Source organism: Pristis pectinata, chromosome 22 (genome assembly GCF_009764475.1).
Source record: "Pristis pectinata isolate sPriPec2 chromosome 22, sPriPec2.1.pri, whole genome shotgun sequence".
Lineage (NCBI taxonomy): Eukaryota > Metazoa > Chordata > Chondrichthyes > Rhinopristiformes > Pristidae > Pristis > Pristis pectinata.
The window spans coordinates 14,366,374-14,391,897 of NC_067426.1; the positions used below are offsets into that span (position 1 = coordinate 14,366,374).

Below are 25,524 nucleotides of genomic sequence, written 5' to 3' on the forward strand. Positions count from 1 at the left end.
GTTTATCCTGGGGCTCCTACAATAGATCTCTTTCTTCCTTTCAGGCATCAAATATCACAGATTTCAACAACTCTTGAATTCTAATAGTCTTCAGTCTTTCTTCCCCGTCACTTTCCTCTGACCACATCTCTCTCCATTTTCCATCCCTCACCCTGCCTGGCTCCATCTGCCCATCATTCTCCTCCTCATCGGCTTCCACCTATCACCGACCAGCTCCTGTCCCTGCCCTTCCCGTCACTTCTATAAATGCCCATCCCCTTTGTTCTCTTACCCTCTCCCCATTCTCTGTGTCTTAGAGCACATTTTCTTAATTCTGAAGAAAGGTCATTAACCTGAAATGTTAACTATTTTTCCACAGATGCTGCCTGACTATTCCAGCACTTTTTCTGTTTTTATTTTAAGTTAAATATGGTATTAGATAAAGGAAAGGGCTTATCATGTTACCAAGAAGAACAGTAAACCTGAGGATTGGGAAAATTTCAGAATTTCACACAGGAGGACCAAGATTTTAATAAAGAAAGGGAGAGTATAATGTGAGCTCAATGTAGCAAAAAACATGAAACTGACTATAAATGCTTCTACATTTCTACAAGATTAGCAGAAGCCAATGTGGCTTACTTGTTGGACTGAGACAGGAGAAATGACATTGAGGAACAAGGAAATGGAAGAGATATTAAACAAATATTTTCCGTTTGTCTTTATGAAAGAAGACAAAAATATTTCACGCAGATGGTTGAAATCAACAGGTCTAGATTAATGGGATGCTAAAAGTAATAGATGTTTATATAAAAACTATTGGAGAGATGAATGGTCTGAAATCCAATAAATCTTGAAGACGTGGTGATCTCTTTCCCAAAGCTTTGAACGAAGTAGTGATGGAGATAGATGCATTGGTTGTTACCTTCCAATATTCTAGAGATACTGGAAGGGTTCTCAGATTAGAAGCTAGCAAATGTAACTCCACAATTTAAGAAAGGAGGGAGAGAGAACATGAGGTACTATTAGCCCAGTTAGTCTGAACTATCAGTAAAGAGGAATGATAGCATATATTATTAATGAAATGGTGGCAGGGTATTTAGAAAATGATAATGTTTGAGCAGAGTTCACATGTATCTACAAAAGGAAAATGATGTTTGATAAGTTAGTTTTTTTTCAGGTTGTATTTAGCTGAATAGATGAGCGGCAAATCAGTGGATGTACAGTATGTATATGGATTCCTAGAAAGTCCTCAATAAGGTGTCACACAAATGATTTAAAATAAAACTACAGCACATGGGATTGGGATAATATACAGGTGTGAACTGAGGATTGGTTAATGGAAAGAAAGCAAAGAATGGGGATAAAGGAGTAATTTTTGGGTTGGGACTATGTGACGGGTTGGTGCTTCAGGGATCAGTGCTGAGGCTGCAGCAGTTCCCAATCCATATCAATGGATGAGGAGATCTATACACAATTTTCCAGGAGCAGTCTCACCATGGCCCTGTAGAATTACAGTCAGACATCTTTCCTCTTGTACTCAAATCCACTTGCAATAAACATCAACCTACCACTTGCTTTTAAGATTACTTGCTGTACCTGCACATTAACTTACAGTGATTCGTGTATAAGGACAAGTAAACATAAACAGTTTTCAGTTTCTCAGCATTTGCAAAGGAGTCCATTTTTTAATTTATTTTCTACAAAAGCAGATGTCCTCAATTTTTCCTATAATGCACTTTCAGCATTTTGTATTTTTATTTTGGCTGGAATGGAGTTAAGGTCAACAACATTTCTAATGGGCATGAAGCAGCCAATGGCCTTCCCCTGATCCTGTTCCTCTAAAAGTTTGTATCGTTAGCAATGATTATTATTTCAACATCTTTCAAATTCTCCTTTTCTTAATTCTTTCTAGTTGCTTTTCATGATTTGTAGAATATAAAGTATGAGAGAAAACTGATTATGGTGAATGAGCCAAATATCAGATTGAGTTGGCCGGCCATGAACATAGGTTTGTTGGGAGACTAATGGTACTAACCATTTCAGAAGGACAATCTAGTCAGAGGCTTTAGCTTTAAGCAAACCAATGGCAACTGATTCATTGACTTGTTTCAGAGCAGAATTTCAGAAACATCAAGACCCCAGAAAAATGGACACCAAACTTATTAACATACATAGAACATTTAAATTGATGGACCACTCAGAAGTGAATCGCAATTTACTTTAGAAAATATCAGAGATGGGAAAGGGAATCCCAGATACAAAAAGTATGCGCATAAGTCTAAAGGGTTATGGGGAAAAGGCAGGTAGGTGGATCTGAGTCCACAGCCAGATCAGCCATGATCTTATTGAATGGCGAAGCAGGCTCGACGGGCCAGATAGCCTACTCCTGCTCCTATTTCTTACATTCTAAAGTGAATGAAGGAAGCCCAGAAATGAGGATGAGAGACAGGAAGAGAAAACTAGCAAAAATAAATAGAATTAAAAGAGAGGCAGAAAGAAGAATGAAAGAGAAAACCAATAAATGAATGAACAAGAGAGAGTGAAAAGAGCCAGGAAGGAAGCAGTTTTGGGGTAGCACTTTTCATAACCACAAGACACTGTAAAACTGTTGATGCTTTTGTAAAGTATGATGAGATATTGTGGCTTAATTTACACTGACAAATCTTGAGAAAAGGAAAAGCACTGAAACAAGTAACATCTTAGTTAAAAAGGGAAAACACGAGGAAGCAAAGAATCATAGAATCACAGAAGGTTATTGCAAGGTAAGGGGAACATTCTGCCCCTCAAATCCATGCTGGCTGCATTCAAGAGTGATCGATACAAATCCCTCCACAAATGTTCAAATTTAATTTTTCCAGTACTTGCCTAGTTCCCTATTGAATACAATAAGTAAATATGCCTCTGCCATCACAGTGCATTCCAGATCCAAAACACTCACTGTGTAAAATCATTTCTCCTCATGTCAGTTTTGGTTCTTTTGACAATGACCTTCATTCTATGCCCTCTAGTCCTTGACCCATCCATAATTTTAAACATTTTTTCTTTGTCTAGACCCTTCATGATTTCAAATTTCTCTATCAGATTCCCTCACTGTTCCAAGATGAACAACCCCAGCTTCTCCAGTCACTTCACATAACTAAAGTTCCTCATCGCTGGGATCAGTCTAATACATCTCTCCTGCAGCCTTTCTAATTCCTTTGTGATGCACAAAACTGGCCGCAATATTCCAATTGTGACAGAACCAGTATTTTACTGGTCATCATGATTTCCTTGCCTCCTTATTCCATGCCTGTATTTATAAACCTTAATGCTCTTTTAATTGCTTTCTCAATTTGTCTTGTTACTTTGAACAATTTTGCAGATATAGCCTTAGATCTCTCTGTTCACATTGCCCTGTTTAAAATTGTGCCCTCTTGTTTATATTGCCTTGTCTCATTCTTCCATCTGACTTCCTGAAGTCCATTATTATCCTCCTCACAGACAAATTTGGAAGTTACAGTCTATGCAAGTCTTAGTCATTTATGCATAATATGAAAAACAGTGGTCCTAATACCTAATGCTGGGGAGCACCACTGTACACATCCCCTTAGTTAAAAAAACAACTATTCACTGAGCCAGTTTTCTAAGCATACTGCTCTTGTCCCTCTTGTTCAATGGGATTCAATCTTGATGATACGCCAATCATATGCCAAGTTATCAAACACCTTTTGAAAGTCCACTTCCACCACAACAATCTCCGTTTCCCTCAGTGACTCTCTTGATTACCTCATTGGAAAACTCGAAGTTAGTGAGACATGATTTGCCTTCAGCAAATCTATGGTGACGTTCTTTAATCAATCCACACTTATCCAAGCGACTGGTAATTTTTTTGCCCTGCTATAATTTCTAAAAGTTTCTCCATCGCCAAGGTTAAACTGACTGTGTTTATCCTTACACACTTTGTCAAACAGTTCTCCAGTCTGTAGGCACCAACCCTACATCCACAGATGTTTGGAAGATTGTGGCTGATACCTCTGCAATGTGCACCTTTACGTCCCTCAATAATCTAATGAGCATCTCACCTAAACCAAGTGATATATCCACTTAAAATACAGCTAGCCATTCTAGTACTACCCTGCACTTATCAATTTTGAGCTCATTCAGTATCTGAACTACATTTGGAGTGGGGTAATGAGGCAATAAGTCAGCTGCTTTGATTGTTAGCTGAAATGTCACCATAGTATTACTCATTGTACAATGGATAGCACTCTAAGTCAAAAGATTGTAGGTTCAAGCCCCAATTCAGAACACACAATCCAGGTCCGCAATCCTGATACCCTCAGAGGGGGTGCTGCACTGTCAAATGTCTGTCTTTCAGATGAAATGTTAAGATCCCCTTGGCAATACTTAGAAGAAGAATATACAAGTACTCTACATTAATCACATTATTTATCCACCATCACTTTGCTGTGTGGAGAAGTTTGCCACATACAACTTGGTTGTCATGTTTCCTACATTGCTACAGTTACTGCAGTTCAAAAGTGGTTTGTGGGAAATTTGTGATGTCCTGAGGATATGGAAGATGTTTCACAGGTACAAGTTTTTTCCTTACTCTGTTTTGCCTCCAACTCCAGTCTTGGCATTTCCCTATCATTTAATATTTCACAGCGATCACCTAACTGCTATAGTTCTGGAATAAAACAAATTCCTTTCAATGGAATTAACTATTTTTGAGAATATCTTTTAATATAAATGCCCAGCTATTCTGGGAGCAGAGGTATTAACTGCAATGAACATTGCAGTGGTTCATTCATAATCAAGTGATGAAAAATTGATACAGAATATCTGGTACCCAGCCCCAAGCAATTAGTAATTAGGGTGACCTTGTCTGTTTTTCTTTTTTTCTGATTCTTTGTGTGAAAGTCTCATCATTGTCAATCTTAATGACAGGCATTTTTGAAAAAATTAATTTATGCTGATTAATGACAGAAGCTCCTTAACTTGCTTTGGGCTACGGTGGATTTGCATGTGTTTGCGTGTATTTATTTGTGTGTGTGTGTGTGTGTCTGCGCATGCATGTGTGCATATGTTTATGTGCTGTCTGTCATCTGTAATCTGTGGAGGTATCATGAATATTAATCTTATTACTTCCTCTACCTGTGACCTCTATCACCTAGAGGACAGGAGTATCAGAAGCTGGGGAACATTTCAACCTGCAAATTCCCTCCAAATCACATGATAGCTTAGGAATTACTTATGTTTCACTGGCTCCAGATACTGAAGCACTCTCCTCAACAGGGCTGTGGAAATATGTTCACCACAATGACAATTTGGGACTGTCAGGAAATAATGGCCTGACCAGTGAATTCCACATTCTGTAAATAAATAAAAGATAGTTGTCAAGCAGTCAATCCTCTTTCAATGAGTAACAGTCAGTCGCCTCTGATGTTGGTATATTTTGGGAATTCAGATGGAAAACATCCTTTAAGTTTTATATTTTACAACTGTCTATCTTGTCATTCCACCACCCTTTTTCCAACTGCCTCCCAGTTCCAAGTTGCCCACTATCCCTTGGTGTCTTGTCCAAGGAGTCTATCTTCCTAACAGTGAGTGTCAGTAGAATATTCAACTCTGTGTAGAGTAACACAGCCAAGTCACCTGATATTTATACATGGGTGTTAATTTTCCACTTTTTACTACCATTAATATCACTGTAATGTGGTAAAAATGGCCAAATCAATGGAAAAGATCGGGGCTTGTAAAACACTTTGATTTCTGTGATCCTTTAAAGTGGTTCAAAATTAGGCCCCACCAACAATACCCTGTGAAATTCTGTCGACCCCATCCAGGTTTGGGAAGGCTCTTCAACTGAGATTAACTTTCACAGCTGCACAGGTACCTGTGGCCCTGCTACAAATGAATTTCCATTTTCAAAACAAAAGTACTGAATTTACGAAGAAACTAACTATTGTATACAATGAAACTATACTTTCATTGTAGTTTACTGTTGCTTATTCAGAGTAATTTTCAGTGACTATTAATCAAATTATCACTAATGGAGGACTGGACCGTCAGTACTATTGCTTAATTTTGGTGATATAAAAAAAATCCTACAGATGAATCAGTAAAACTGCGCCAGGTTATGATAATACACAAAATATTGCAGATGCTAGTAATCTGAAATAAAACCAGAAAATGTTGGTAATGCTTAGCAGGTTGATAGAGACAAACAGTGAATATTACAGATCAATATCTCTGCTTCTTCCTCCATGCTGCAACCTGACTGGCTGGGTATTTCCAGCATTTTTTCCCCTCAAATATTCCTAAACACTTTACAATGAGAAAAGTAATAAAAGGATCATGTTCTGCTATATTGTCCAATTATGAACTTTACGAAAAGTTTTACATTTGTTATTATGCACTGTGTGGATGTTGGTGAGTGGTGGGGGGCGATTTCATTTGAAGAATGTAATTGTTTGGTTTAAATATTCTAAACCTTGTAATTTTCATGTGGAATATAAGAAAGTAGCCTGCCAGTGTTATATTTTAAAAAAATAAAAAAATTAAGTTATACCAATTAAATAAAGACAGGCCTATCAGGGCAGGTGATGTGTTGCAGCTGCAGTATGTGAAAGCTGATGGAAAATATTGTGATTCATGACAGCAGCTGCAATATTTTTCTGATGATACAAAACCAGATTATGGTGTGGGTGGTGTGGAGGATGCAGAGAGGGGGATATAGACATAGAAGTGAATGGGTAAGGAAATGGCAGATGGAAAGTAACATGGAAAAATATGAGGTCATCCACTTTGGTAGAATAAATAGAAAGCAAGTTTTAGGAAAAAATAATAGATTAATAGGTGATGGTATTCAGAGGGACCTGAGCATCCTTGTACACAAATAAGTGAAAGTTAACTTGTTGCAACAGCAAGCATGTGGATTTGAGTACTAGAGACATCTTGCACCAATTATATAGAGCAATGATGAAGTACATCTGGAATATTATGTACATATCTGGTGTCCCTATCCAAGGAAGGATATACTGGTGATATATGGAGTGCACCAGATCAATTCCTAGGATGGTAGGGTTGTCATCTGAGGAGAGATTAAGCAGACTGGGCTTTATTTATAGTCTGATACTTAAGGAAACTTTGGAGAAGAAGGATCATAATTAGAAGAATGAGAGATTATCTAATTGAAATACAAAATTATTCCTGGGCTAGACAAGGAAGGTGCAAGGATAATGTCTCCTCTGGCTGAGGTGTCTAGAAGAGGGACCACAATCTCAAAGGAAAGGGTCAGCTATTCAGGAAGAAGTTTCTTCACCCAAAGGGTACCGAATCTTTGCAATTTATTATCGAAGAGGGCTATGGAGGCTCAGTCACTGAGTATATTGAAAACAGATATTGGTAGATTTTTAAATATTAAGGGAATTGAGGTATCTGGGGTTTCTGCAGAAAAGTGGTTCTGAGATAAAAGATCAGCCATGATCTAATTAAATGGCAGAGCAGGCACAAGGGGCCAAATGGCCTACTCCTGGTTTTACTTCTTACGTTCTTTTGTTTTTATGTTCTCATGTGTTTGCAGCTTGAGACATTTTGGCTCAACTGGTGAGCTGAAGTCCAAGATTCAGACAATGCAAAGAAGAGAGATAGTTACCTAGATTCCTTCTCTTGGAGGCATTCAGATCTCTTGGATTAAATGCCGCAGAATTAGTCATTCAAGAGTAACAGGAAGGTTTGACTGAACGAGGCAGGTATGCAGATCCAGAAGATAGCACTTGTCCAACAAATGCACAATCCTTGCTTCTGTGTGGGTAAAAGCAGGCACTGAAGAGAAAATGAGCAAATTGACCTCAGGTGGTGCAAGGGATCATTCAGGTCATGGAAGTGAAAAGGAATGTAGCAGTGCTCAGGGGATGGATACTGTTCTCTGTGACTACGAACATGAGTCCCAAAGCCTATTTCTTTGCCAGTACCAGGGTTAAGGATATCTCTTTGGGAATGACGAGGAACTTGAAGATCCAGTTGTTTGGTCTGTGTGGGAATCTATGACATAGAAAGGACAAAGCATGAGCAGCTGGGATGCAAACTGCAAAACAAAGTCCGAAAGGTAATAACCTCTGAAGTACTAACCTAGCCACAAAAAAAGTTGGCATAGGGTCAATAAGATCAGAGAATTGATTGTGTGTACAAAAGATTGGTGTGGGAGGAATGAGTTTCAATTCATGGGGTACTGGCATCTGTACTGAGGAAGGAGTGAGTCACTGTGTTAGGATAGGTTTCACCTGAATTGGTCTGGGACCTGTCTCTTAGGGAACTGAATAAATAGGGCTTTAGATAAGGCTTTAAACTCAGTTGTCAGAGCAGGGTTCTGGTGAGAGAAAATTCAGCAAGTTAAAGAAAAATGACAATTGACACAGACTGGGTAACCTAAATTGGCAATAATGATGTGGAGGGAAAATTTATATCAGACATCATTTTTTAGATCAGTGTATTGAGGAGCCAGTGAAGGAGCAGACTATTTTAAATGTGTTTTGTGCAAAGAGAAAGGGTTAATTTATAGTCTAATGGTTAAGGACACTTTCGGGAAGTAGGATCATAATTAGATAGAATTTTATGTAAAGGTTGAAAGTGACTTTGTTCAATCTGAAATCAGGGTCTTGAATCTAAATGAAGGTATGAGGCATGAATTGGCTAAGGTAGATTGGGAAACAATTTTAGAAGGAATTGAGAAACAATGTTAGAAGGAATCAATGTAAACAAATGATGGCGAACATTTAAATCACATAGCCCAATAGGTAAAGTGGTCCCACTTTGGAACAAAAAGAGACACTAAATGCAGACTTATATATCATAAGAGAAAGATTTTCAAAGTTTTAAAGAACATTTAATGCCAATGATTTGGAAAATTTCAGTTTACTGCAACAGGGTACCAAGACATTTGAGGAAAGGGAGAGTAGAAGAGTAATCAGTAAACAAGCATGAAAACAGACCGTAAAAAAATTTCTACATATAAGTAAAAAGGAAAAGATTAGAAATGATAATGTAAGAAAGCAAATGTAATTCCACAGTTCAAGAAGGAAGGAAGAGGGAAGGTGAGAAGCTACAGACCTATTAACCTGATATTAGTGGTCAGGGAAAAAGCTGGGATCTATTGTTAAGATGGTGGCAACAGAGCACTTAAAAAAATATAACAATAGGATTGGGCAGTATCAACATGGATTTATGAAAGGGAAATCATGTTTGACAAGTCTGTTAGTTATTGGATTTGTGTAATTGTAGGTTGTAGCACAGAGGGGTTTGAAGTATTCTTAAGCTTTGAGCTCCTTGGGAAGAATAATTTAGAATGCAATCAAATTTTGGAAGATGCGAATAATCAAATCGAAAAACCTTATATTGTGCTGATATGTCCTCATAGTTTTTGATAGCTGTGTTTGTTTACTAGTCTTAAGCCCTTGGTTGTGTTGTGGCTGACGTTTGTTGTTCTTTTTATGCAGGACTGGGTCAGACAATGAGTATTGACACTCCGAACTGATTGGTAATTTATAGATATGCCAAGGGCCAGATGAACACTGCACTACAATCAAAGGATTTCCGAGGCAGGTGGATGGACATGGTGTGGTGAGTGGCATTGCCATTTCCTTTGAACCTTGCGGTAATAGATTGAAGAAATGAGTGTTGATCATATCAAATAAAAAGCTTCAAGTTTATCTGTGGATTGAACATCTCACTTGTTAAAAGTTGGGTAAATGGTCCATTTCAGCTGTTTTAGGTAATTGTGAAGATGTATTGATATTGGCTCCAGAGGATATAGTAGGAATTAGTTACCAGCATAACAACCAATGAAGACACTCTCTTGCTGGGCATCCACCTGATCATCCATCCAAGTACTCATAAATAAAGTCAATAACCATTTACCCATCTGGTTGTCCACCAACTCACTCAAATGGCAATCAAACATGCACTCACCCAACCCTGACACTAACAACTCTTGCATTTATATTGTGTAGTAAAATATCCCGAGTGGCTTTGTTAATTACTGCTCAGAGGAGGTTTGTGTACAACATAAATCCTGCTCTAAGCTAGTTAAGTGGAATGGCCTATTTCTGAGTTCTGGATGCTATCAGGTTCTGTATTATGAAACAAAATTTATCATTGTGCCACATAAGGAGCAATTAGGAAAAGATGAGATAAAATATCTTTATTAGTCATATGTACATCGAAATACACAATGAAATGCACAGAGGGTTCTGGGGGCAGCCCACAAGTGTCTCCACATTTCTGGTGCCAACATAGCATGCCCATAACTTCCTAACCCATACCTCTTTGGAATGTGGGAGGAAACCGGAGTACCTGGAGGAAACCCATGCAGACACGGGGAGGATGTACAAGCTCCTTACAGACAGTGGCAGGAATTGAACCCGGGTTGCTGGTGCTGTAATAGCTTTATGCTAACCACTACACTACCATGCCTGCCCACACACTACCGTGCCTGCCCACAGTGACAAAAGTGACAAAAGGAATGGCTTTAAAGTAGTAGGTATTGAGGAAGGAAGGATATAGGATGAGAAAACCAGAGCTTGGGACCAGGCTGCAGAATTCTTGGCAACCAATAATGAAGTGAAGAAGATTGGGGGCGTGCAAGAAGCATGGAAGAAGAACACAGAAGATCTCAGAGAATTGTAAAGCTGGAGGCAGTTACAGCGCTAGAGAGGTCATAAAAGGATTTCAACAAAAGGGAATGCTCCTGAGCCCATCCACATAACCTTGGCAATGCCTTTGGACAGCTGTTACCACAGCCACTCCTGAATCCTCTTCCATTGTTCGTTTTTGTCCTGGTCAGGAAAGTGATCATCACCTTACTATGTACAATCATATAGCAGTGATTTATTCCTCAGCCCTGGATGCATCAGCTGTGCACATTCACAATGTTGCTAACAGTATGAACAGTCAAGGAGACATTACCTCATTTTATCCTTTTTTTTATATTCTTCTATATATCTCATTTATAACTCCATCTTTTGTTAAGGACATAAAAGATTCCAGTACCACATTGAAGTGTGAATGGAATAGTATCCCCAGTATTCCCCTCCCCAATATTAGTCACTTACTGGACATTATTAAAATTGATTCTGGTCATGATCACATTGTTGGTGGTGGGAGTTTGCTCTGGGATAACTGGCTGCCATTCTCCTGACTATACATCAGCTGTAATGTGGTTTCAGTTTTCTTAAAATGAAGGTGACAGATCATATAGAAATGCAAGTCTTTCTTTTTCTCAACTCTTGTTTTGTTCCCTATCGTACTATCCCCTCCCTCTCTACAGCCCCTTCCCCCTCTACCTCTTCCTTTCTCTGCATATCTCCACTTATTCCATCTCCATGTCTGTCTCTCTGTGTGCTTCTCTCTAGCTCTCCGGAAATAGTCACCAGCTCTCTGTGTCACAGACTGCCTCTCTTTCCCTCTGTCTGTCTCACAGACTGTGCTTCTGCATCAGATTGGATTGTGGAGTGATTCTGCGGATGGTCTGTCAGAGCTGGTTAAGGTGATGTGGCTGCAGTGATACCTGACCCAGCTTGCCTTGGCTTGTTTGTGACTGCCATCTGTCATAGAGTAGATTTGGTCCAGGATCCCTGTTGTGTGAGACTTTTTAAAACCAAAGTACTGTCTTTTGCTGTACACTCATCTTTTCCCATGCAGTGTTCGAGAGGAAACTGACTTTGTTTCAGTCAGTCAGTGAGGCCAACACCTCTGCCTCACTGACTGAACGTGGAAACAAAGTCAACCTCCTCTGTATGTTAAGCAGAGCAACGTGCAGCATTTCCGGCTACTTGCGGCTGAAATTTATTGAAATAGAATGATCTTTGAAAATCTTGCAAGGTCCTTCACAAGAGAGTTCACAGACAATTAAAACTGACACTGAGCCAGAGAAGGGACAATGGGGACATATGACCAAAGACTTGGTCAGAAAGATAGGGTTGTAAGGAGGGTCTTGAAAGGAGGAGAGAAAACCAGAGTGAGATTTTCAGAGGGTGTAGGAAATGGAGCAAAAGAACAATGGTAGTTGTCGCCATTGGTAGTGATCTTTAATAATATTCTGCATATTTCCCCTCTTCTTGTTGGTGTGATCATTTCCCTCCTATTACTCTTTGGCAACATACCCTTGATGCTGATGGTGTGGATTCTGATCTAAAGTCTCTCAAACCCAATGCTTCCAAAACGAGGTGCATCACTAAAACACATCATCTCCACCACCCGTCCAGTGGTAACTGTTCATCATTGCCATTCACATTTAACATTATTAATAATACAGTTTGGGTTAATGGAGATCATGTTCTGAACTCTTGAATATTTTGAGTCAGTTTCAAGTTTGTGCTCGTGAGGTGGTTTTGTGACTTATTTTCTCAAAGCCTCTGGCTTCACTCTCTTTGCTGTGCTGAAATCACTGAGACTCACAGGACTATAATGCCATGGCTGGGTGAGTGAAGAAGTGGGGAGGAGGGAGAAGTCATCTTGGAATCTTTGCCATTTTTCTATACAGAACCAAACCAGTAGGTGTCATTTGATGGTGTGAGACATCAGAGTTGTGCAAGGATCTGTCTTTAATCCACTTTCCTCGAAAAACTTGGTGTACGTTTGAGGCAATTCATTGAAGAGGTCTCAGTGATGCAGCAAATTAATCAAAAAGAAAGAAAGACATGCGTTTATACAACACTTTTCATTAAACACCAAAAAGTGTTTTATAGCCTGCATGGTGACAACATAGATGTGAAAGTATAATGGTTATGTTGGTGAACTAGTAATCTACACAACTACAATAATACTCCATAGGATCTGAATCAAATCCCGCCACTCTGAATAAAAGCAATGACAGTATTAAGAATTTAATACTGTCATTAATCTATTCAGCCTATCCATCAACAAATGAGAGTGAAATGTATTGCAGGAAACAAAGGACTTAAATTTAAATAACAATTTTCAAAGCCTCAATAAGGTATTCTTGAAGTACAATGAGTGTTGTAAAGCAGAAAATACTGCAAGCAATTTGTGTCCAGGAAGCTCTCTCAAACAGCACAGTGAAAATCTGTTTTTATGATGTTGATTGAGGGATGAGTTTTGACCAGAACGGTAGGGATAGCTCCACTATTCTTCTTCCAAATAGTTTCATAGGATCTTCTACATTTACCTGAGAAGGCAAATAGAGCTTTGCTTTAACGTCTGATAGTGCCAACAAGCACAGCTCCCAGTATTACAGCAGAGTTTTTGTCTTGGTTTTTGTGCCCAAGTCCTGGGAATGGGAATTGAGTGCACAACCTTTGGACTCAGAAGCAAGAGTACTACAAACTACCAGAACTGCCACCTAGTTCCTTTTTCCTGTCTCCAAAGAAATCCTTCAGTTGTGAAACAGTTAATGCAACCATTGTTTCATGGAGCCTGCTTTCATAGTGAATAAAAGGTTTGATTTATGCGAAGAAATTTACAGTTCCGTTGGGACATTAATCTATAATACATTATGATGAAATCAGTCCCAGCTCCTGAATCTAGCCTTGGCTCTGCTGTTAGGCCCTTGTTGGGTTGGAGCTAATTAACTGGGCCACCTTATCAGCTCCGACACACACCGTACATAGAGAATGGGAATTAACTCCTGCCTCTGATAAGCCATTGTTTGAGCCCAAAGGAAAGCCAGCTGTCTATTCAGCTCTTCCGAAATGCTGAGGAGTGCAGCTCTCTGATCTGTGAGAACATTCATTTCTATAAGGAGGCAACTGCCAGTTTGGGTGTCATTAATTTTGGGGGAAAAGAAAATTGTCGGAGTTTTCTGTTTTCTTTCTTGTTCCATCCTAATCAGCCATTCCCATGACTTCTATATTTTTTCTCTATAATTCTGCATAATTTTCTTATATGCAGCCCTGGACCAATTCTTCCCAAAGCTCCTAGCATTTGTTTCAAAGGAAGACAAAAAACCTGTACTGCTTTTCAGGTTACCCCAAAGCCCTTCACAGCCCATAACTTGCATGTTTTATTTTGAAGCATTGCTATGGTTGTAATGTAGGAACATTGTCAGCCAGTTTGTACACGGGAAGCTTTCACAAACAGCAGTGTGATAAATGTCTAGAGAATTTGTTTCTGTAATGTTGGTGTAGGAATAATATTGGCCAGAGTGCCAGGAAGATTGCTCTTGCTCTTTGACAGTACAATACCTTGGGATCTTTACCTGATAGAGCAGATGGTGTCTTGGTTTCACGTCCCACCTGAATGACACCACCCCTGAAAGTGCAGTGCTCCCTCTGTACTGCACTGGGTGTGTCAACCTGGACTGCGGTTTGTAGAAGTGGCTTGAACCCATGATCTTCTGACTCTGAGCTGCAGATACCATGAAGATGCTAACTGCTTGCTGGATGATGACTCCATTTGTAATTTGTATCTGACTCCTTGCCTAATCAAGCAGTCTAGGTGAGGGGCTATTTCAAGGGAAATTGCCACAGCAATCCAAACTTATTCCTGTCACCAAAGAAATTCTTCAGTTGTGAACCGCTTAATATGACCATTGTAAAGTCAACTAAAGTCAGGATTGATCTCAATCTGCATATGAACATCAACTCATTGATCATCTGTGCTCGTGTGTATATTACAGTATATACTGTATATATATCCAAATTCATAGATCAGCCCATCTGTGTGTTCATGTTCACTGACATGATTATACATGCTTAAGCTCATAGGTATGTGGTCACAGGCACACACAAAACCACTCCTGCACATAAAAATTTGAACACATACATTTGTACATATTGACATACAAGAATGCACCATGCGTGCACACACACACACACCTAGAGTGTATATGATCACAAAAGTCAGAAAGATATGCACACACATGCAAATACACAAAAATATACACACACACTCGCTCTCAGCGAGATCTGGAGCAGTATGGTCTTCTAAATTGTTTTGCCATCCCTAATCCAGTGTCAAATCAATGTCTCATTTGCTGCAAATGAAATCAGCTCATTCACCATAGCTCCATGATTGAGACTCGGATCTCCTGCTCTCGTTACCACACCATGCTGTGCGTTTACAAGCCATGTTGTTGGACAGCTAAGAAAACAGTTTATTCAAAACAAATAGAATGACCCTGTTATTATTATGAAGAAGAGCAATTTCTATACTGAGCAAATGGAAATGGTGTCTTTATCCATTACCATTCCTTGCTGGGAAGCAAAAATGGAGTCTCTGGCAGGTTATGTTCCTGACAATGATCATTCTCTCTGGTGCCTCAATTTCAGGGGTGCCAACAGCCAGCTGGTAAATCACGAAAATTATGGAGAACACCCAAGATTGGAAAAAAAAAGCCATTGAATTCAACTGATCTTTGCAGATGCAAAAGCACCGTACGTCCCATCTTCCGTCCCTCCTTATCACCCTAACCACTTCCTCCCTTCTCCTTAAATTTATCTCTGCTATCCTCCTCAGCCAGATAGCATGATGGTGAAATCCACAACTCATCCTGCTCTAGGTAAAGAGGTTTCTTCTGAATTGGCAGTTGGAATCACTCGTGACTGTTTCACATTTGGTTTAGTTTTGGTTTAGTTCTGACTCTTCCACAAGCAAAATATCTTCTTTACATTTATCCCACCATACCTTTGCATACTTTAAAGGTATGGTCACGTCTTAGCTCTTTTTTGCTTATGGTTAATAATTTCCAGTACTTGCAAATCTATTTTTGCATCCTTTCCAATGCCCCCCATAGTTTTTTTTTGTAATACGGAAAGCATAACTGTACATGGTACTCCATGTCAAATATGGTCTAAACAGGGTTCCATTCAAGTATGGCAATTCTGTCACTCCAGAAATGGACCCCTGTGATTGGCTTTATTTTTGTTTGAAGCCAGAAGGCTTATTCCAAGACTTTTCATTTTTGGCTTGTAAAGTAGAATGAGCAATGTGCATGAAAGCAAGACAGCTTGACACTGTACTCCAATAAAACTAAATTTGATTGGAGCATAAATTTCACAAACGATTTGTTTTATGAGGATCAAGTTAAATTGAAGCCCTGGTCTGCTACACTGGGGAATGTGGATGTCAAAGACTCAATATTCAAAGAAGAGAATAAGAAGTGTGGACTATTGACAATCATTGGCATAGGAATTCAAAATTATAAATGGATAGAATAAAATAAATAGAAGTAACTTGCATTCATGGAACACCTTTCACAACCTCAGAACCAGTTAAAGCCTTAGTACCAGGGAAAATAGTCTATTATTAAGTGCTTTACTGTGCCATTGTCTGCTCTGGGTTAGTGGGTGAAGGTTGTGGGTTCTATTCCCGCTCCAGGGAATACGAGCATAAAAACCTGGGCTGATACTCCAGTACGGAGGAAATGCTGCACTGTTAAAAGTTGCTTTCTTACAGGTCTGATGTTAAACTGAGACCAACTCTAATGTCAGGAAAGTATCCAAAGGAAAAACAGGCGGGATCTCATTGGAGTCAGATCAATATTTATCCCTCACTGGTAAAATCAGTTACTTTCCCATTGCTGTTTGTGGAAGGCTGCTAGGCATAAACAGTTTCATTATAATAAAACTACTAGGCAAATAATTGGTTGTAAAGAAATTTGGGACAGTGTGAAAGGTGCAATGTAAATTGATGTCTTTCCTTCATTCAATCTGCACATCAGGGTACTTCAAGTAACAGTGATATTCATGACTTGATAACCAGTTTCAGTGTAGTTTAATAATGACCCAGCAAGCTGAAGGATTGGTGCCACCTCCTTGCTCCCTAAATCCTTTCCCACTTACAAGGTACAAGCCAAGATTGTGATGAAATTAAATACTCATTAATTACCTTGAGTTCAGCAATATTCGAGGGCTTTTTCATTATCTGTTCAACGGCAGCCTACTCACTTCCTTAAACAAACACCCCATCCGCCACCTGTGCTATGTGGATACAGTGTGTGCTACCTGCTGAATGCATTGCAACAACTCACAAAGGCTTCTTTGGAAGCTGCTCCCAAACCCATAGCCTCAACCCACTGAAAGATGTAGACCAGAAGGCACATGGGGGCTCCTCCACTGATCCGCCATGGTGAAGTAATATCATTGTCTCTGGATCCTTGCAATTCTCTACCCACAGTGTTGTGGGAGCATCCTTCTCACACAGATTGTATCAAGTCTATTAGAAGGCCCACTAACATTTTCTCAGGGTAAACAGTGATGGCATACAACATCTGAGAATTAACTTAAAAAATGAAACAAGGTTATTCCATTTTTAAATAAAGTATTGTAGAAGTTTGGAACTCAAAACCAATGAAAAGCAATAGATGCCACCCCAATTACTAGCTTTCATTTTGAGATGGAGAGTATGTTTCATTTACTTGTACTATGGATGTGAATGTTGCTAGCAATGCTGGCACTTAATGCCCATCCTAATTTCCCCTGAACTGAGGAGGTAGATACATAAGGGTGAACCACATTGATGGACCTGGAGTCACATATAGGGCATACTAGCAAAGAATGGTAGATTTTCTTCCACAAAAAACATTTCTACAGTAATCCAATAGTTCCATGGGTCCTGTTACAGAGACTAGATTTTATTAAAATTCTAGACTTATTTAATTACTTGGATTTAAATTCCCTGGCTGCCTGGTGGGACTCAAACTTGCATCAACACTCCAGACCTCTAGTTGCCGGTCTAGTAACTTAACCACTAAGCTACCTGGTACATAAGGGAATATGAAGACAAGGGGATAAAAGGAATTAGGACACAGTTCTCTGTTTAGCAAAATGTATCAAGTTCTGTTGGCTTTCAATGCCAGGTTCACGTAGTGCCTCTATGCACTAAAATGAAACCAGCTGTGGTGTGGACACAATAAGAGGGGAAGATTCTGCTTGGTTGCTGCCTGAATGATGAATTTGCTGCTTTTGTTAGTATGGTGAGCCATGTTGTTCACTCAAATTGCCCAGTGTAAATAACACTTCTGCTTCCTAGCTAGAACTCACAAAACAAAAATTGCATTAGAACTTTAATTCCACTTTTTTTTTCTTGCTACAAAGTGTAATAGCTAGTACAGAAACATAAAGCAATAAATCTGGCTCTATAATGCAGTTTCTCATTACATATTCTATCCTATAGCCTTAAGAATTTTTGTCACCTGTCACCATATAAAAGGCACACCACTGCATCTTCCCTTTAAATTTCATGTACTCTATGATATACTTTGTACATTTGTCTAAATCTCCACCTAGAGCATTGCTAAAGAGATATCTGCAAAGAGTTGCATTATATTACATAAGATGTACAGAACAGAAATAGGCCATTTGGCACAGCTGGCCTGTGTTGGTTTTAATGCTCAAGTGCCTCCCATCCCTCTTCATCTAACTTTCCTCCAAATAATGATCCAGCTTCCCCTTAAATGCAGATAAGCCATTTACCTTGATTACTTCATGTGGCAGAGAGTTCCACATTCTAACTGCTCTCTGCTGAATTCAAAATTCGATTTATCTTGTATTTATGGCCCTGAGTTTTGGGTTCCATGCAAGTCCAATTGATCAACTACCCTTTAATCTTAAGGCCCTCTCTTCACCATTTCTTTTCTTGAAATAGAGAGCCATAGTATTTTGAAGACCTTCTTGATGGATATAACTTCAGACACAAAGGCTTGGTGGGGATGTATCACAGTCTAGGGCCCTGCTGCCACTGACTCTGAGTGGCTGGAACCTGTGTAACAACCTCTGAAACACTTCATGGGTGTGTTATTTTAGAAGGAAACTTGAGTGGCATTTGTGCATTGTAAGAGAATGTATTGAATTGATGGAAAAATGAATGTAAAGATGAGTAGCAATTATATATTCTGTATATATCATGAATAAAGTATACTTTTGAAATAAAACAATAATCTATAAATGGCAACCTTCAATTTTCTCATTTTACCTGTTACTCTGATGAATGATTTTTTTATTTCAAACTTACATTCTAGTCTGCTTTTCTTTCCATGAAACCGGCAGCCTTGACCTTCATTTGTCATCGATCTGATTTCTTTACCCTCTTTGAAAGACATTGTAGAAAATTCTAGAAGCTCTTTGTACCCATGTCTATAGCCAGTAAATGGCTTCATTATTAGTCCTTCCCTGCCTCCGCCCCCAACCCCGCCGTGACCCAATATCCACCTTGCACCCTCTGCTCCCACCACTTCTTATCCGTCACGTTACAATCAAAGCCAAACTTACAGGCAGCACTGCCACTTGAGAGAAATATGTTACAAAGGACAGAACTTATACATTATTTAATTTATTTGCACATTGGCTTTTCAGATTTAGTTAATAAGTTCAGGCTACATTTGTGGGGATTGAGTGGAGTGCAAAGAGATTAGGGAAATGTGTGTGTTGGAGGGGCTGGGAGTGTAATATTGGAGGTTGCTGGGTGGCCATTTTCAAGCCACGGCACTGGCTCAGGGAGGGATGGGAATGGCTTGGAAATAGTGCTATCTGGGGTAGGATCCGTAGCTGGTCACTAACTCATCCACAAGGCCTCATGCCGAAAGCCAAGGTACTTTTTCTGCACTAACCAGTGACACCTGCTGGAAAGGGAGTTTGTATCAAATGGTGAGAAAAAGATGAATTGTGAATTCCCCCTTGCCCTCCAACCTTAGGTTTAAGTAATCTGCTCCACACTTTGCATTTCTATAGCTTTCTTCACAATCCCAGGCCATCCCAAATGAACCCAACAAAGTTCCTCAGGGTAGTCACTGTTAGAATAGAAGAAATACAGCCACCAATTTGCACACAGCAAGAGCCCACAAATAAAATATGATAATGAGATATTCAATGATAATGCCATGGATTGAGGTAACTATTGGTCAAGGCTTTGGTGAGAACACCATGGCTGTTTTTCAAAATGGTGCCATGACATATTTTACATTCATGTTGTGAGGTCCTTCATATTTCCATACAATATAGACAGAAGACAGTCAGTCCATCAAGTCTATGCCATTTGACAGACCAATCCCATTCTCCCCATAAGTTTTCCCTGTAACCCATTCTCCCCACATTCCCATAAATTGTATGAGCCACCTACACTAGGGGCACTTTAGAGTGAACACTTACCCTACCAACCAGCATATCTTTGAGATATGTGCACAGACAGCACTGGAGGTCAGGATTGAACTTGGGTCGCTTGAGCTGTGAGGCAGCAGAACTACTTCTGTGCCACTATGCCACCCACAACATCTCAGGTTAACAACTCATGTGAAAAATGTTACCTCTAACAGTGCAGCACCCCACAGTTTATACCAGCAGCATTAATCCAGATTATGAAATGTGACCTGAACCCTCTAACTCCTGAGGTTAAGGGAAAGAGTAACATTCATTTATCAACCATCTTCCTAGAAAGGATTCCATATTCCAGCTATAACCCCAGATATCCCAGGGCATTGGTGTTAGGAGTTGGTATTTGTGAACCAGCTTCTCATCAACTGGATGAGAAATTTGTAAAACATGGTCATTAGGCACTTTAGGGACACAGTTACCTGACTGAAACAATGAAAGGATCTCAATCCCACAACCTCCCAACAGTGCCTTGGCCTTTGGATATTCTTTCTGGTGTTAAGGGATGAAGTGGCATAGTGATTATGCTACTGGGTTAGTAATTCAGTGTCTAGTGATCTGGAAACATGAGTTTAAATTCAGATAATTAATTTGGAATTAAGAAGCTAGTAAAGGTAATGTTGATCACGAATAGGTGTAAAGTTCTAAAACTTTAGCTGGCTCACTAATATCCCTTAAGGATGTAAAATTGGTAACCTCACTCAGTCTCCCCTATTTGTGACTTCAGCAATGTGTTGCCCATTAACTCACCTTTGAAATGGCTCAGCAAAGTGACCAGTGAATGCCATGTCCCATAAAAGAATATAAAAAAAGAATGGTCCCTCCAAATTGTCAAGGAACTTATCTTTACCTGTGTAATCTCAGACATTAGTTTGATTGATTCTCACCTGATCTGTGCCTGTTCTGTGTGAGATGCCAGCTTTTCTGGTGTCAGCATGGTCTTGTACACTGCACTGTCACTGTTGAGTTAGAAGGTCACAGGTTCAAGTCCCGCTCCAGTGACTTAAGCACACAATGCAGGATAACACTCTGAGGGGGTTCCTTCCAGTGCCGCACTGCCAGAGGTACCGCCTTTCAGATGAGACGTCAAGCTGGCACCCATTCTCCACTCTCATGTGACTGCAACAGATTCCACAGTTACTAATACAAAGTTGAGCAAGTGAGTCTTCCCTGGTGTCTTGGCTGCTTTTGCAGCCTTTATCCTTCATCTGAAAGATGGAATGTCGTTGTGTCAGGGACGGGATTTGTGGTGAAGTTGTGTGTGAGAGAGATGGCGGGTGGGGGTGTTACAAACCCTTTAAGAGCTGCCATCCTTGCAGTTATGTGACTTGTAGGCTTTAATCAACTCCATAATTACAGCGGGCCCTGCAGTATAGTAATTACTGGTATTGTCCGAACACAGCTGTTGCTTTCAGTAGGGCTCGTTTTTAGCAGTGTTATTCCGGAGTGCCTTGTTACTCCATGATCCAGGTGCACTAATAGCAGACTGATTCTGGGCTGCATGTTTTCTAAGAGATTTCATTACCATTTAATTTGAGGCTTGATTGAACATGGGCGAGAAAAAGGGAACCTTGGAAATAAATGCCCTGTGAGCGAGGGGTGTTGATCAGATGGAGATTTCCATTCCTTTATTTGCTACCCTGGTGCTGTCCATAAGATATGAAGCCCTAGGAGGTGCTATCTTCTGCTGGGAGTCCTATTTGCCCCAGTAATATGGGGCTCCCGACTCCCTTTTCCCTTCTGTCATGAAAATTGCTTGCTTCCTCCTCCACGACATTGTCTGTCTCTAGCCTATCAGTCACTGAAACACTTATTCAAGCTAATGTTATCTCCAGACTCAACAACTGCAATGCTGTACTGGTTGGACTCCCATCTTGTTCTCTCTGTAAACAAGATCTCAAGCAAAACTGCTGCCTGTGTCCTAATGTGCACCAAGTCTCATTCATTCATCAACCTTGGGCAGTGAGGTCTATAGTGGCTCTGGATTCAGGAGCACCTTGCTTTTAAATTTTACATCATTACGTTTGATCCTTCCATAGGCTCATTCAGCCTCACAGTCTCATCCAGCCTTACAACCCTCTGCATTCCTTCAGTTCTGACCTCTGGTTCACCCTTTAATTTTTTTGCTGCCACTGACATTCATGTCTTCAACTCCCAAGCTCTGGAAGTCCCCCCCTCAACTCTTCACTCTGAACTGCTCTTGCTATCAATTCTTTCAAAGGTACTGCCATCAATTCCTTGTCTAAAACTTTTTTGACCAAGGTTTTGGCTACTTGTTCCAATATTTTTTTCGTGGCTTCGTGACAAGTTTTATTTTGGCAGTCGCTTTTCTGAGGATAGTTAAAGGTAGTATATAAAGCAAGTTGTTGTTATGAGGGGCTGACCTTTAGGCCTTTGGGGAAGAGTGAGTTGGATCCCAGGACTTCTGACTGGCGCCAGCTCACTGGTCAAGCTCATTCCCACCTGCCTGGAGTTGACTCCTCGGGACACCATGAGGTCTCAGTGGTCCTGTGTAACACAAGGCAAAGGTCAGCCAGGGTTCCATAACAGTTGCCAGCTGAGGCAGCAGTTGATGCGTAACCAGGATGCTCTCCATGGTTGTAGGGGCTGTCAATACTCACTGAGCAGGTTAGCATCTGAAGAATGCACGTGGAGCTCTGAATGCCACCTCCTGTGGAAACATGTCGTAGACCCATACAGGATGGAAGCAGGCCATTCGGCCCACCATGTCCATGCCGATCACTGAAGACCCATCTGTATTAATCTCACCTTGGCCCATAGCCATCTATGCCTTGGCGATTCAAGTGCTTGTCTGGACACTTCTTAAATGCTGTCAGTGACTCTGCTTCCACCACTATCTCAGGCAGTGTATTCCAGGTACACACCATTCTCTGGGTAAATAAAGGTCCCCCTTAAACCTCTTGCCCCCTATATATATATGTCGTCTAGTTTTATCTATTTCTGATATGGGGAAAGGTTTCCTGAAGTCTCCCCTATCTATACCCGTCATAATTTTATTTACCTCAATCATATCTCCTCTCGACCTCCTCTGCTGCAGGGAAAACGGACCTCTCCAGCCTCTCCTCATAACTGAAATGCTCCATCCCAGGTAATATTCCGGTCAATCTCCACTGCATGTCTTTCAAAAAATGAGATCACACGGTGCTCCTTTTCAAAGAAAAATAAAACATCGAAAATTGGAGATTTAGTGTGGGCTGCAATTTCCTTCAGCCTTATCGTTATTAATGAGCAGAGGAAACAGTGCTCAGCACATGCAGCAACAGGACTTCACAGCTTTTGAGGCTGCTTCAGTGTGACTTAATGATTTACTTGAGCAAGTTGGATGGAGATCTGAATGCTCTAAGACGGCCAAGTTTCATCACTGCCAGTAATGCTCTCCAATGTTGCCTCAGCTATGACTAGTTAATCCAGTATGGACTAAGAATTGAATCCATGATTGCTGTCTGTCTTGGTCAGTCCAAGTCTTGGTGCTGCCGTGATACATTCAACTGTGGCCAATTAACCTATCAATCCAAGTGGCTTTGGGATGTGGGAGGAAACTGGAGCACCTGGAGGAAACTCACATGATCACAGGGAGATCATGCAAATCCATGCACCGGAGGTCAGGATTGTACCAGAGTCTCCAGCACTGCAAGGCAGGGGGTCTTTTAGCTGCACCACTATCTCTCTATCTTTTCATTCTGTCTTCTCTCTTTCTGTCATTCTTTGTCATTCTCTCTCTCACCCCGCTCTCTTTCACTTCTCTCTCTTCTCTCACTTTCTCTTCCCTCTCTCTCTTTCCTCTCTCTCTCTCTCACACACACACGTTTCTCTCATTCTCTCATTCTCATTCTCTGTCTTCATTTTGTTCTCCCCACATGCTCACGCCTTCCCCTCCTGTACCTCGCAAGAGGTCAGGCCCCAATAGTGTACCTGGCCGGGTACTGAAAACCTGTGCCGACCAACTGGCTGGAGTGTTCAAGGACAACTTCAACCTCTCACTGCTGCAGTCTAAGGTTCCCACCTACTTCAAAAGGGCAGCAATCATTCCAGAGCCCAAGAAGAGCAGGGTGAGCTGCCTCAATGATTATCGCCCGGTAGTACTCACACCTACTGTGATGAAGTGCTTGGAGAGGTTGGTTATGATTAGAATTAACTCCCTCCCAAGCAAGGACCCACTGCAATTTTCCTACCGCCACAATAGGTCTATAGCAGACACAATCTCACTGACTCTCCACTCTGCTCTGGAGCACCTAGACAATAGCAAAACATACGTCAGGCTGCTGTTTATCGATTACAGCTAGGTGTTCAACACCATTATCCTCTCAGTACTAATCAACAAGCTTCAAAACTTGGGCCTCTGTACTTCCCTCGGCAACTGAGTCCTCAACTTCCTTATCTGGAGACCACAGTCAGTGTGGATCAGCAATAACACCTTCTCCTCACTGACAGTCAACACAGGCGCACCTCAAGGATGTGTGCTTAGCCCACTGCTCTATTCTCTCTACGCTCATGACTGCATGGCTAGGCACAGCTCAAACACCATCTATAAATTCACTGATGATGCCACTGTTGTTGGTAGAATCTCAGATGGCGATGAAGAGACATACAGGAGTGAGATAGATTGGCTGGTTGAGTGATGTCACAGCAACCTTGCACTCAATGTCAGCAGGACCAAGGAACTGATTGTGGACTTCAGGAAGGGAAAGTTGGGTGAACACACACCAGTCCTCATTGAGGGGTCAATGGTGGAAAGGGTGAGCAGTTTCAAGTTCCTGGGCTTCGACATCTCAGAGGATCTATCCTAGGCCCAACACTGATGCAATCATGAAGAAGGCACACCAAGTGGCTCTATTTCATTAGGAGTTTGAGGAGATTTGATATGTCACCAAAGACTCTTACAAATTTCTATAAATGTACGGTGGAGAGCATCCTGACTGGTTGCATTACAGCCTGGTATGGAACCTCCAATGCAGAGGATTGCAAGAGGCTGCAGGGGGTTGTAGACTCAGCCAGCTCTATCACGGGCACAACCCTCCCCACCATTGAGGACATCTTCAAGAGGTGATGCCTCATGAAGGCAGCATCCATCATTAAAGACCGTCACCATCCAGGACATGCCCTCTTCTTGTTACTGCCATCGGGGAGGAGGTACAGGAGCCTGAAGCCCCACACTCAATGATTTAGGAACAGCTTCTTCCCCTCTGCCATCCGATTTCTGAACAATTCATGAACTCATAAACACCACCTCATTCTTCTTTTTTTGCACTATTTATTTAATTTTGTAATTTATAGATTTTTATGTCTTTGCATTGTACTGCTGCCACAAAACAACAAATGTCATGCCATATAAATCAGTGATAATAAATCTGGTTCTGATTCTTTCTTTCTTGACCCTTCACTACAATCCTTTTCTGTTGTGTGTGGCTCAATCTGCTCCCCATTACTTAGCACACGTGTG

At 40.7% G+C, this 25,524-nt stretch overlaps 1 long non-coding RNA gene across 3 annotated transcripts in view; it reads left to right on the forward strand.

Moving 5' to 3' along the window:
• The window catches only part of LOC127581868 (uncharacterized), a 72,375-nt gene that overhangs the window by 39,466 nt on the left and 7,385 nt on the right, over window positions 1-25,524 (forward strand). For all 3 annotated transcript variants that reach the window (XR_007958025.1, XR_007958026.1, XR_007958027.1), the window contains exon 2: window positions 9,459-9,582. This is a non-coding gene — a long non-coding RNA (uncharacterized LOC127581868). The remainder of the gene's footprint in view (window positions 1-9,458; window positions 9,583-25,524) is intronic.